Genomic DNA, 7,927 nt, shown 5'->3' with positions numbered 1-7,927 from the left:
GACAAATGTGGGTTAATTCAGGAAAGACAGCATGGATTTCTTAAGGGAAAATCATGTTTAACTGTCCTGCTGGAGTTTTTTGATGAGGTAACAGAGAGGGTTGATGAGGGCAATGCTGTTGATGTGATGTACATGGACTTTCAAAAGGTCTGGCAGCATCTGAAAGGTCACTGAGCTGAAACGTTAACTCTGCTTCTCTCTCTACAGATGCTGCCAGACCTGCTGGGTACTTCCAGCACTTTTTGTTTATATTTCAGATTTCTAGCATCTGCAGTATTTTGCTTTTCTTGACTTTCAAAATGAGTTTGATACAATGCAACACCACTGACTTGTGAGCAAAGTTATAACTCATGGAATAAAAGGGACAGTAGTAACATGGACATGGAATTGGCTGAGTGACAGGAAACAAAGAGTAGTGATCAATGGATGTTCTTCAGGCTAGAGGAAGGTTTGTTGTGGAGTTCCCCAGGAGTCAGTGTTGGGACACTTGCCTTTCCTGATATATATTAATGACCTAGACCTTAGTGTACAGGGCAGAATTTCAAAGTTTATGGATGATACGAAAATTGGAAGCATTGTGAACTGTAAGGATGATAGTGTAGAACTTCAAAAGGACATAGACAAGTTGGTGGAATGGGAGGACTGATGACAGGTGAAGTTCAATGCAGAGAAATGTGAATTGATTCATTTTGGTAGGAAGAACATGGAGTGACAATATAGAATAAAGGGTACAATTCTCAAGGGGGTGCAGGAGCAGAGGGACCTGGGGTTATATGTAATTGGTTGAGAGAGTGGTTAATAAAGCATACAGTATCCTCGGCTTTAGTAATAGAGGCATAGAGTACAAGAACAAGGAGGTCATGTTGAACTTGTATAAGACACTAGCCTCAGCTGAAGTACTGCATTCAGTTCTGGGTGCCACACTTTAGGAAAGATGTGAAGGCATTGGAGAGATTATGGAAAAGATTCATGGGAATGGTTCCAGGGATGAGGAACTTCAGTTATGAAGATAGATTGGAGAAGATAGGACTGTTTTCCTTGGAGAAAAGAAGGCTAAGAGGAGATTTCATAGTGGTATTCAAAATGATGAGGGGTGTGGACAGAGTGGATAGGGAGAAACTGTTCCCACTTGTGAAAGGATCGAGAACGGAAGGGCACAGAGTTAAAGTAATTGGTAAAAGAAGCAAAAGCGACATGAGGAAAAACTTTTTCACACAGCGAGTGGTTAAAGTATGAACTGCCTGAGAATGTAATGGAGGCAGGTTCAATTGAAGAATTCAAAGGGGAATTAGACTGTTATCTGAAAAGGAAGAAAGTGCAGGATTATGGGGAGAAGACGGGGAAGTGACATGAGGTGAATTGCTCATTTGGAGAGTCAGTGCAGACACGATGGGCCAAATGGCCTCCTTCTGTGCAGTAACAATTCTGTGATTCTGTGATTCCAATATTCAAGTCATTTCTATATATGGTGGTCCTGACACTGACCCTTGTGGACATCACTGTTCGCCATCTTCCATTCTGAAAAACAACCAAATATCACAACTCGCTTTTCTTGATATTTCATCCATTTTTTAATCCAAGCAGATACTGACCCTCCTATTCCAGGAGCCTCAGTTTTGTTACCCAGTCTTTTATGTGGTAGTTTGTCAAACGCTTTCTTAAAATCCATATAGACAACATCCATTGCTTTCCCTTCATCAACCTTTTCTGTTACTTTATCAAAAAAATCAGTTATATTAGTGAAGAAGTGGAAAGGTGCTGAACCTCTCAGTTTTCGGTCTACCCAAACCAAGTTTAAGGCTTGAATAATGAACCGATTGCCTCATTAGTTCTGTGAATAATACAATGATTTAATAGACAAAGTTTTGAAACATTCCTGCCCATAAATCTTGATAACAGAGAGTGTGTGGATCTCCTGGCTCAGAATGTTTAATGGATACAGTCCTCAGATCCGACAAGGAATCCCTGAACATCCACAGTAAAGACAGTGTGGATGAGGAAATGTAAGAGCCGGGAGCTGAAACTCAGGGACGGCCGAGCTCTCCTGTCATTGAGCTTGTGTGTCTGCTCTGCTCGCCGCACTTCCGGCTCTACTTTGTTTCCAATGAAAAGATGAAAAGGGCCGTTCGGTTTTCCTCTCACTGACAGCGTGTTTCACTCGGGTTAATATAACCCGGAACTATTGCTGCTGAAATGAATTCTGCAAGGTCCCAGCAAACACACCGGCTCCCTCCTTTCTCCCCTCTTTCTATCGGATTGTTTTACCAGGAGGGGCTCAATAATAACAAACTCCCTGCAGGGAATGACCGCAAATAGAGCATCTAAATGGGGCAAGTGGGCAGCTTTCTGGGTTCTAGGTTCCCCCTACCTCGCCCCTCCCTCCCTCCAGTCCAAGCACCTCTTCACTTTCTTTGGGACTTTGATGAGGGTGAAATGGGGAAAGTTCCCATTGATGTTTGAATGATGAATTGTTGCAGGGATCTGCTCACGCGCGATGTAGCCCCGCCCCCAGTGGGACGTCACAATGAGGAGTGGAGCGCATGCGCAGCCTTTCCCCAACCCAGTCTGTGAGGCCATTCACTCAATCAGGGGAAGATGCTTTAAATCAGCTGCTAATGGAGACTTCCCGGGCCCGGGGGAAGGGAACAAACAGCATCTGCTTCCAGCAGCCACTGCTTTGGGAGCGTGTCCGCAGATGTGCTCAGAGATTAGCATTGAGTGGTGGGAAGTTGAGGGGGAGTCGGGGAGTGTTTGGAACAGACACTGTGGAGCAGGAGCTGCTCCCGGAACATGGAGTGAGCCGGGGACACGGGAAAGGGAGAGTTCATTCTCGGACAGTGTCTGTACAGGCTCAGGGAGACACAATGGGAAGAAATCACTATTGAAAATCACTGACAATTTCACCACCCAAAGGAGAGGGAATTTTCCTGCTTTAGTTCCAGTCTCTCACTGTTTGTTGGATTGTGAACAGTGGGGGGAAAATAGCCGCAAAATAACGATGTGGACAGTTAGACAAAGAACATTTATTGCAGACACCAGGTGAGAAGTGTGAAAGGCACATTTTAAATAGTGGCTGCTTGTTTTCCGTTGAAATAGAAATGTGACTGTGTAAAGGTCACTGCTCTATCGGACAGTCCCAGTCATTGAGCAGTGCAGGGCTTGTGTTGTTTCTGAATGTCACAAACTTGTTGTAAATCCACTGCAAACACCTGGTAAACAGAAGCTGAATACTGCAGTACTGCAGTGGAGTCAGACACTGACACTGTTTGTGTTCCTGGTTTTCATTTTATGATTGTTCATAATGATTATTATTGGGACGATTACATTGATCGCTTTTGTATCTTCTATCTCACCAGTTCTTTCATTCCTGCAGGAAAATACATGAAGGAACCTGACTGGATGTGGTGATTCTTGGACACAAGGAAAAGTGCAGTGATCTCGTTCCAACACACAGTCGGTACAGGATCACTCCCAAAGCACAGAGATACTGCCAGCTCATCAGTTCCACTGAACAAACAAAAGATGTAGTCAGACAGACACTGATCCCAAAGTCAAGAGACACATTTTCAATCCAACAGTCAAACAACAGCAGGAGAGACAGAAGTTGTTTCTATTTCACTCCAATTCAGTACAGCTGACAGGTTGATACATCAATCACAGTCCAAAAACAAACTCACTATCAGATCTAAATAAACTCTGTCACCATGGTCACATTTTAAATATAAAATCTGAAATAGAACAGACAAAATTTACAGAATTGAAAGGTACAGAATGAATGCAAGGAGGCTTCAAGGGGATTTGGACAGGTTAAATGAATGGGCAAGAACATGGCAGATGGAATATAATGTGAATAAGTGTGAAGTTCTCCACTTTGGTCGAATAAACAGAAAGACAGAGTATTTCTTAAATGGGGAGAGGTTGAGAAGTGTCGATGTCCAAAGGCACCTGGGTGTCCTTGTTCATGAGACACGAAAAGCTAGTATGCAGGTGCAGCAAGCAATTAGGAAGGCAAATGGTATGTTGGCTTCATTGAAAGCGTATTTGAGTACATGAGTAAAGATGTATGAAGTCTAGATGAGACCGCACCTGGAGTATTCTGTACAATTTTGGTTTCCTTATCTAAGGAAGGATAGACTTGTCACAGAGGGAGTGCAACAGAGATTCACCGGTCTCATCCCCTCGGATGGTGGGATTGTCTTATGATGAGAGACTGCAGAAACTGGGCCTAAATTCTCTAGAGTTTTGAAGAATGAGAGGTGATCTCATTGAAACAGACAAAGTTCTTACAGGGTGTCACAGGGTAGATATGGATAGGATGCTTCCTCTGTCTAGTGAGTCCAGAACAAGGGGACACAGCCTCAGAATAAGGGCAGACTGAGATGAGCAGAAATTTCTTTACTCAGAGGGTGAGAAATCTGTGGAATTCTTCATCCCAGAGGGCATTGAACATATTCAAGACAGAAATCGATAGATTTCTAAATACTAACAAGATCAAGGGATATGGAGATGGCAGGGAAAAATGGCGTAGAGGTAGATGATCAGTCACGATCTGTTTGAATGTTGGAGCAGGCTCGATGGGCTGAATGGCCTAATGCCCCGATTTCCTATGATCCTATGAATCCCAATAATGTACATCAGAACGTTAGACCAAGTTATGCATTACATACCAGTTCAAAAATCCCACAGAGATTAAGACTGAAAGATACAGTATCAAGCCATTACTACAAAGTGAAGGACTTGGAGCTTGCAGACCAGCCCATGTATAAGATTGAAAGTTATATTTTCATTCACAATCATTTTCACAGAGCTTAATATTGCATACCAATCCACAACTTGCACAGGATTACCAAATAAAACCTACAACTGTAAAATACAGTTAATCCATATTTTAAATTAAACACAAGACAAACAAATATTGATACATTAAGAGAGCGGGAAACAGTGAGAGCAGAGTGGAGCATAAAGAGCCCAGGAGAGAGAGGGAGCAAGAGTTCACTCGGAGAGCAGGGAACAGCGAGAGCAGGCGTCAAAAAAGGCAAAGGAATACACAATTAATGGGAGAACACTGAACGGTGTAGAGGAAGTGAGGGACGTTGGAGTGAATGTCCACAGATCCCTGAAGTAGCAGTACAGGTCAATAAGCTGGTTCAGCAGGTAAATGGAATCCTTTCCTTTATTAACTGAGGTATAGAGTATTAGGGTGACCTGGTTTCCATGGCAATAAGTCACTGACAGCTAACATTCAGGTGCAGCAAGCAATTAGGAAGGCTAATAGTATGTTAGCCTTTATCACAAGAGGATTTGAGTACAGGAGTAGTGAATTCTTGCTTCAATTGTATAGAACCTTGGTTAGACTGCACTTGGAGTACTGTGTGCAGTTTTGGTCCCCTTGCCTTAGGAAGGATATTATTGCCATAGATAGAGTGCAAAGAAGGTTCATCAGACTTGTTCCTGGGATGGTGGGACTGTCCTATGAAGAGAGATTGGGGAAACTGGGGCTGTATTCTCTGGAGTTTTGAAGAATGAGAGGTGATCTCATTGAAACCTACAACATATTTAAAGGACAGTCAGGGTAGATGCAGCTAAGATGTTTCCCCTGGTTGGGGAGTCGAGAACCAGGGGACGCAATTTCAAAATAAGGGGCAAGCCACTTAGGACAGAGATGTGGAGAAATGTTGTTACTCAGAGGGTTGTGAATCTTTGGAATTCTGTACCCCAGAGGGCTGTGGAAGCTCAGTCATTGAGTATGTTTAAAGCAGAGATTGACAGATTTCTAAATACAAATGACATAAGGGAATATGAGGAAAGTGTGGGGAAAAGGGCATTGAAGTGGATGATCAGCCATGATCATGTTGAATGGTGGGGCAGGCTCGATGTGCTGAATGGCCGACTCCTGCTCCCATGTTCCTATGTTCCCATTATCGATGAGACACAGCCTCAGGCCGACTTGTCGGGTGTTGCAAACAGATATCACTGCTTCTGATCTTCACCAGAACAGAGAGTGAGATGTAAAATTGATCATCAAACAGACTGTGAGAGAATACAACAGAATAAAACACATGGAGAGACACTGTGGAATAACAAATAGATTTGATTGGAATGTTGAATTATGATTGGAATGGATAAAGCAGCAGATTAAATTGGGACAGAAAAGAGAAACTGATGGGAAGAAGGAAGAAAAGAAAGGATGGATCTGTTCACTTTTTTCAGTTTTTTCACTGGTCCATAAAAGCTGGATTAAAAAAGATGCAAAAAACAGAGAATTTCACCAAATAGGGAGATTAAATGCTGCCGAAACCTTGGATCGAAGGATGCCCCAACAGATCACCTATTTAACTGTCTCCTCACTGGGGGATTTCAATCAATGAGCAATATTATTCTCTCCTTTTCTTTTGTTAAATGAAACCACTACTGTCACTTGGAGTTAATATCCCTGTGTTCCAACTCCTGAATAATGAAATTGTGAGTTTCGTGATATTTTCTGGACACATTTCCTGCTGAAAGAACTAAGAACTATTTTCTAATGTACACAATACTATATACACACTCATCAAGCCTCCGAAACTCGCATCCTTGGTGCTGCTCTCTCTCCTCCCAAACCTCATCTCATGTGACTGTTACATCATCACTCTGATTGTGGGAGGGGTTAATCCCACTTCTCTTCAGCATTAACCCTTTACATCCTCATACTGCACTGTCTGTCCAAAAAAATCGGTGGAGGGAACTTGAATTATCAAAACAGCAACAGCTGCCAGTTGAAAATCAACTCAACCCATCAGAGAGAGACTGTCAAAGAACTTCCTGCATCCAGTCCTGACCCTGTCACATGAAGCAGCTGCTCACCCAGACTCCACTCTCATCAACACTGAACATTTTTACTGAGACCCTTCAAATACTGTTTATAAAAGGCAGGAAAGATCAAAGTTCACACAGTTGTATTAAATACAACAAAGTTTAATATCTTCTCACCGTTTCTCGGTAACCACATGAGACATAGGTTTTCTTATTTGGTTCCTTTGATTTTTCTTGTTCCTGACTGACAAATATTCCAAACCTCAGATCAACCCTCCCACTTGCGTCATGTCCCAGTCTCGGTTAAAAGCAACACATAATGACACAAACACTCTCCTTCAGTGAGATTAATATCAAGCTGTTTTCCAGGTTGAATGTAACTGTGAACAAATTTATGTCAAAGAAGTTACCTTTGATGTATCAGCACTGAAATTCTGTACAAGGAGGAACAGCCATTCCAAACTCATATCCTTCACAAAGGCTGTTTTTTTATGTGATTGAAATTCATCAAGTATTTTGAATTAAAGTTCACAAGACACACATGTCAATCATGAAACTTTTCAAGCATGTTGCTACTGTGAAATAAGGCTCTGCTGGGAGTTGAACCCAGGATCTCCTGATTACTAGACAGGTGCTTTAACCAACTAAGCTACAGAGCCAGATCACAAATGTGTGTGCAGTTGAAATCAGAGGAAGGCCTTGTATATAGTGGGCAGGCTTTGGCGAGTCAAGAGCTGAGTTCGTCACGGCAGTGTTCCCAGCCTCTGACTCGCTCTTGTAGTTGTAGCTGTAGTTGTAATTGTAATAGGCAACCGTCTGTCTCGGAAGACGATGGGCTACACCCGGGGTATACGTCACTTCTGTGTGAAACATCGTTTGTTGTGGCTGTGGAGGATGACTCGTGAGTGACAATCACTTCCGCAGCTGGTACAGATGAATATCATTGGCCCGAGGTCGACTGATAATTTTTCCTTCCTCTGAGCTCTCTTTCCCACCATCTGGTCATTTCTTTTGTCCTCTGCTTTTCCCATGGTCTTCCTGAATGCCTTTCTCCAGGAATTCCAGTCAGCAGGAAGGACTTCCCATGCATCGACTCCAATCCCAGTCAGCTTGAGATCTCGCTTTGCAGATGTCC

At 42.8% G+C, this 7,927-nt stretch overlaps 1 non-coding gene across 1 annotated transcript; it reads right to left on the bottom strand.

Moving 5' to 3' along the window:
- Window positions 1–7,377: 7,377 nt before the first annotated feature.
- Window positions 7,378–7,451, bottom strand: trnat-agu (transfer RNA threonine (anticodon AGU)). Its single transcript has one exon. It is a non-coding gene; the product is annotated as a tRNA-Thr (tRNA).
- Window positions 7,452–7,927: the final 476 nt, after the last annotated feature.

Source organism: Heterodontus francisci, unplaced genomic scaffold, assembly GCF_036365525.1.
Source record: "Heterodontus francisci isolate sHetFra1 unplaced genomic scaffold, sHetFra1.hap1 HAP1_SCAFFOLD_58, whole genome shotgun sequence".
Lineage (NCBI taxonomy): Eukaryota > Metazoa > Chordata > Chondrichthyes > Heterodontiformes > Heterodontidae > Heterodontus > Heterodontus francisci.
The sequence above is the reverse complement of the archived record's forward strand: the minus strand, read 5'-3'. Positions and strand labels throughout refer to the sequence as shown.